This window comes from Pipistrellus kuhlii, unplaced genomic scaffold (genome assembly GCF_014108245.1).
Source record: "Pipistrellus kuhlii isolate mPipKuh1 unplaced genomic scaffold, mPipKuh1.p scaffold_m20_p_4, whole genome shotgun sequence".
In the NCBI taxonomy this organism is placed as follows: Eukaryota; Metazoa; Chordata; class Mammalia; order Chiroptera; family Vespertilionidae; genus Pipistrellus; species Pipistrellus kuhlii.
The window spans coordinates 37,118,010-37,124,009 of NW_023425540.1; the positions used below are offsets into that span (position 1 = coordinate 37,118,010).

Genomic DNA, 6,000 nt, shown 5'->3' on the forward strand with positions numbered 1-6,000 from the left:
CTGAAAATTTATTTCTACTTGGTCTAAGAATTACAGCCTTCCCTCTACAATTTAGGGGTGTCAAACTCAATCAGAGAAGGGGCCAAAATCTAAAATCCAGCCTAAATCGCGGGCCGAATGGTTTACTGAACAGTCATAAACTGTCATTGTGATGGAAATGCAGCGGAGTGCAGTGATGACAGCGCGGTGCGGGCCACATTGCAAGGCCTGGCGGGACGGATTTGGCCCGCGGGCCTTGTGTTTGACACATGTGCTCTACATCATCATAGCCTTCCCTCTTTCTAAGTTTGCAGAAGGTGGTGGCTTTGAGAGTTCACTTCCTGCATAGGGCAGTCTACAGACGTGGGACATGAGATTTTATGGGATAATTAGGAGACATGAGACAAAAGGGTCAGGCCCCTTCGCAGCCCCTCCTGGGTAAGGCTCCTGTGCTAGAGGGGACAATAGGCATCTGGATCCTGGTTGTAAAGGCAAGGTAATTTGATATTTTCAATGAGTCATTTTGAAATATTTGTAGATTTTCAAGTAATCAAGGTTTTGTTTAATTTACTTTGTATTATGATCTTCTAACTTTGTTGTGGTAACTGTTTTTTAAAATATGTTAAAACATATGACCTAGCACATCATCTGTTTTTGTAAACATTTCATTTTTGCTTGAGAAGAATGACCATTCTTCAGCTGTTTGCAGGAGAATTCTACATATGCTCATTAAATGAAGGGTATTAATTGTGTACAAATGTAATCCTTCACTGACTTTCTGTCTGCTGAACCTACCAAAATCTGATAAAAAAAAAAAAAAAAGGGGATAAACAACTCAGTTTTTAAATAAGCAAATGACCTGAATAGGCATTACATAGACTAGAAAATATCACAGCTAATGTGCATCCAAGAAGATGCTTAACCTCACTAGAAATTACAGAAACATAAATTAAGGTATAAAAGAAATTTCATTTTTCATTCACTTGAAAAATGCAAAAATTAACAAGTCTGACAATATTAAGTGTTGAAAGGATATGGATAAAGGGAATTTCTTATATATTACTGGGGGGAGGAGATATAAAATGCCACTTTGAAAATAATGTGGTATTATTTAGTAAAGGAGGAACATTTATATACTCCATAGCTGTTCAGTTCTATTCCTAGGGATAAAGATAAGAGAACTCCTGTCTATGCATCAGAAGACATGTGTGAGAAAGTTCATCGCAGTGCTATTGTAATAGCAAAAACATAGAAAAGACTCAAATGTCCAAAAACCAAAAACACAAGAATAAAAAAACTAATGAAATACTATACAGCAGTAATGATGAGTGAGCTGTAGAGGTAGCAGGGTTCACTAAGTCACCAGACGCGCCTCGGCCCTCAGGCACCCAGCATGTACCTGGCCACCACGAGGCCCAAGAGGAAGGTCAGCTCTGTATGGAGGGCAGACAAGGAGGAGCCCAAGAAGAGGTTTGTCAGCCAAACCTGCTCTTGCAAAAGTGGAAACGAAGCCCAAAAGGGCAGCAGGAAAGGATAAATCTGCGGACAAAAAAAAGTGCAAATGAAAGGGAAAAGGGGAGCTAAGGGAAAGCAGACTGAAGTGGCTGACCAGGAACCTAAAAAGATCTACCTGCGGAATACTGAGAAACTAAAAACCTGGAGAATCCAACCTCAGATGAAGCAGGAGAAAAAGAAGCCAAGTCTGATTGATGTCATGTACCAGGTCTTATCAGTGGTCTCTGTCTCCCTTCTTGTACAATCCAGAGAAATATTTTTATCAACTATTTTGTAAATGCAAGTTTTTTAGTAGCTCTAGAAACGTTTTTAAGAAGGAGGGAATTCCATCTCATCCCATTTTTAAAGTGTAAAAATCAGCGTGGGCCGGCTGAACCCCACCAGTGCACGAATTCATGCACTAGGCCTCTATTTATTACATAATTTAAAAAAAAATTTAAAACCCAACCTTTCAGTTGTTTAATGTCAGGCTTCTGTTACATGCAGCCAAATGCAATCCCTACTAATTCAGATACCTTGCCAAAGTCTCCAATCAGGTATACCAAATTATTAAGTAATTTTCTGTTCCTTTTCATTTGGAATAATTTGAGTTAATGTTTGATACTTCATAAAAGAGAGATTCATTCATCTTCATTTTTAAAAATTAAAATTAACATACTTTAATTGACAGTAGAAATAAGCTGAAAGTCAATAATTTTTCTTTTATCTACATGTTAATTGACAGACAACCGAAAGTTTTTATTCATTTTTCTGGCTCATTTAAGATAGCTCAGTTTGGGAGTAAATAAGGTGTCAAATTCATAAAATTTGCTTAGCACTTCTACTTAAAACATCTGGTTTTCAAGTAAAAAAATATTGATTTCTAATGTACCAACTGTATGAATACTTTTTACCTGAAAATAATTATAAAAACATGGCAAGAAACGTAATAATACCACAATAACTCTTATGATTAAATCAATTCTCTCCCAAAGACAAGTGAAATGTAAAGCTCTCTCAAAGCTAAATTAAAAAAAATAGTCTATAACAGATTAAATTTATATCTATCTCTTAATATGCCTTATATGATGCATGAGATATTATTGAAGCTATACAAGTTCTCAGTAGCATCTTAAATGTTTGAATGTCCATTAATGTGGACTACACTGGAGAAATTTGCCAATTAAAGAAATTCAACTGGTTGATTTGTGGTAAAGAAAATAACTACATTCTAATTTAACTGCTTTATGAAATCTGCCTCTCATGAATTGGGGCAAACTGTATATAGATAAACCTGTAATCTGTTACCAGGGTTCTTAGAAGCTTGTGAAAGATTTTATACCCCTTTATAGACCAATTAGACTCCTCAGTCTCACAGTCACCAGAGGTCTGTTTAACTGCATTATCAAACTGGAATTGTGAGGTGATGATGCTCGGGAAAATGAGGTATCAGTGGGGTTGGTGACAGAACTTAGAGTGATGGGTCATGACAGGACCTGAGCCAGGGCGTTTCAGGGAGATGCAGACAGATGGAACGACTGCATGCACCAACATCCCTGGGGCTCAGAAATTAATGAAACTAAGTTGACTCAACACACTGTGGTTAATAACTTGAAACGTTCCTTGGAATTCTTGCTGCATTATTTTGCGCAGCTCTTGTTATGCAGATCTAATTTCATTTCATAAAACATCTCCAGAGAATTTTTAGTCAACAATGTAGTTTTGGTTGCTGCCTCCATGCAGCCGAGTGCGGAATAGGCTTATTACCTTTGTTCCGTCACCAACCTTTTTCTTAGAGATATCGTTGAGTTACTCTGATGTAGTAGAGACTGGCTACCTGTACGCTTTTCTTCCCAGGCACCCAGCCAAACTGTATTTCCCAGTCCCCCTTGGAGTTAGGTGCAGCCATCTGATAAGTTCTGCCCAATAGACTGTGGGCAGAAGTGATGTCCACCACCTTTAAGCTGGGCTCATAACAACCCTCCCTTCTATTTTCCTTAATGTCAGCTAAACACCGAGGATCCTCGTAAGGCCTTAGAGAATGGCAAAGCCACTAATTGCAAGGAGCCTGGGTCCCTGAAAGACTGGAGCAAAGTCTTGCTATCAACCTTACTGGAAAAACATGTAAATAGGACAAATAAACAACAACAAGACTCATGTAGTGTTATAGATACCACTAAAATTTTAGAACTATTGTATTTGCTATAGCAATTAACCCACCCTGACTAATAAATCTTAAGCTGTGTATATAAAAAGAATACTGTTATAATTATCTTTTCAATACATACATACAAATAAAAATAAGTGCCTATGAAACTTTCTGATCCTTTCAGTAAAAGTCCAGAAAATATTCCCTATTGACCTTAACAGACTTTGCCATAGAGTTCTACAGTATTGATAAATATCAAATTTCATTTTTTGGTGAATGTCACAAGAATGAGAGCTTTCATTTCTGTTTCCTTCACCTAGAATCTATTTTAAAAACCTGTCAATTTTTACATATTATATGATACTGAAGAAAAGGTGATGGTTGTTATAAAGAGCCAGAAAACATAGCTTAGTTGTATGGTTCCATTGTGTGGAAGGCAGACTTTGTAAGTGATGAACTGCTGAGGAGAGTAATTCTCTGGGGCTGGAGACTCCATCCTCTGGGTCCATATTATTCCTACTTTAAGGATTACAATTTTTTAAAAAGTCAATTTTTAGAAAATTATTCATTTTAAGCATTACCCAAATAGATAGTAATCAGTATGTTAGAAAGAAGACCTGTCACCTTCTGAACAAGAAAGGAAATAATTGCATATATAGTTTTTAATCATTTCAAAAAAAATTTAAATCCAGTTTATGCTTTGGTACAATAAGAATGAATTCTTGTGCCACCTGCACAAGCTCACAAGAAATACCTTTGTGGTTGTTAAACACCAATTACTACATTTATATAATATTGCCATGGGTATCCTATTTTTATATGTGCTCACTATATATTCAGATAAACTCCAGCTTGCACAAGTCATTCTAGCTTGCACAATCTTATTCTCTCAAGTCTTTATTCATCCCAATCCTTTATTATGCTATTTGCCCAAGTTAAGAATGTTTGCCTCATAAGCCTTGTGAGCCTCCAGTTATTTTTTCTCTTAGATGCTTTCTATCGACTATTCAGAGATTAGTTTTCCCTACACAGAGTCATTGAACTCAGTCATCTCAAAATAGCTAAAACAAAGCAGTATAGATCAGCTCCAGGTTCAATGGTCACACTGTAGGAACACAATTCATTTGTTAATTAAATGCATACTATCTACACCACTGCCTCCTGCTAGCTTTCAAATTTCTGTTTGTGGGAACTCTCTGTTTGCCTAAGGAGTGGAAATAAAACAGACACCTCCCTCTGCTGTTGCTAAATTGTCTTCCATGGAAGCTTTTCTCCCAGTTCTGTTTTTTAAATGCCAGTTTGTATTAATAGATTAGCCTAGTAGAATTTTTATGTCAGCTCTGCCATATGCCCCCCCCCCCCAAAAAAAGTAAGGACATTATAACACTAATTTTATAGTATATATTATTAGGATTTTGGAGAACCAAGTGCCATGTTCTTCCCAGAAGCCCCAAGGATCAGCCTAATCTAGACCTACACTTCTCAGTTTATACATATAAATAAAAATAACTGGTTATTCCAGTAAAAATCCAGAAAATACCTATTCCCTATTGGCCTTAATAGACTTTGACATATAGTTCTACAGTCTTGATGAGTATCAAACTTCATTTTTGGTGAATATATGTCACAAAACTGAGGAACAGATTGTCCTCTGAATGTGGTTTAAGTCTGCCCAAAACTGATGGGGCTTAATCTGATGCATGCCCAGCATCTGGTGCAGTGCCTAGAACATAGAAGTTTCTAAAAATACATTTTCTTGAAAGGAAGTGTTTCGCCCAGACTTTGTGATCCCCAAGGACCACCAGGGAGCCGAGTCCGATGCAATAAACAAAAGAGCCTTCTCCATGCATGCATGGGCTCCTCCCACTCACGCCGGTTGCATGGCAGAAGAGAGCGCGAATTTCGCCCAGTCCAGGGGTTTTACTCTGGTGGGTGGTGATGTCACTGCCTCGGCTAACCCTGATTGGTTGGGTGAGGGCTAGGGATAACTCCGCCCCGCGGGGCGGAGTTGGGAGCTCATCCTCGCCCCGCCCTGCCCTTTCAGAAGAAATGTCAAGAGCTAAGGCTGGAGAATTTCATATGCCATATTAAAGAATGTGAACTTCATTCTAAAGGGACCAGTGATTTTATGAAGGGGAAGAATATGAATAAATTTTTAATTTATTTTTTTAATGTATTTTCACTGATTTCAGAGAGGAAGGGAGAGGGAGAAAGAGAGAGAAATATCAATGATGAGAATCATTGATCAGTTGCCTCCTGCACACCCCCTACTAGAGATTGAGCCCAGAACCTTAGGCTTGTGCCCTGACTGAGAATCAAACAGTGACCTCCTGGTTCACAGGTTGACTCAACCACTGAGCAATACTGGGCCGGGTAAA

The 6,000-nt window shown here is 38.0% G+C and overlaps 1 pseudogene; it reads left to right on the forward strand.

Moving 5' to 3' along the window:
* The first annotated feature begins 1,372 nt into the window (after positions 1-1,372).
* On the forward strand, positions 1,373-1,689 carry LOC123651200 (annotated as a pseudogene).
* Positions 1,690-6,000: the final 4,311 nt, after the last annotated feature.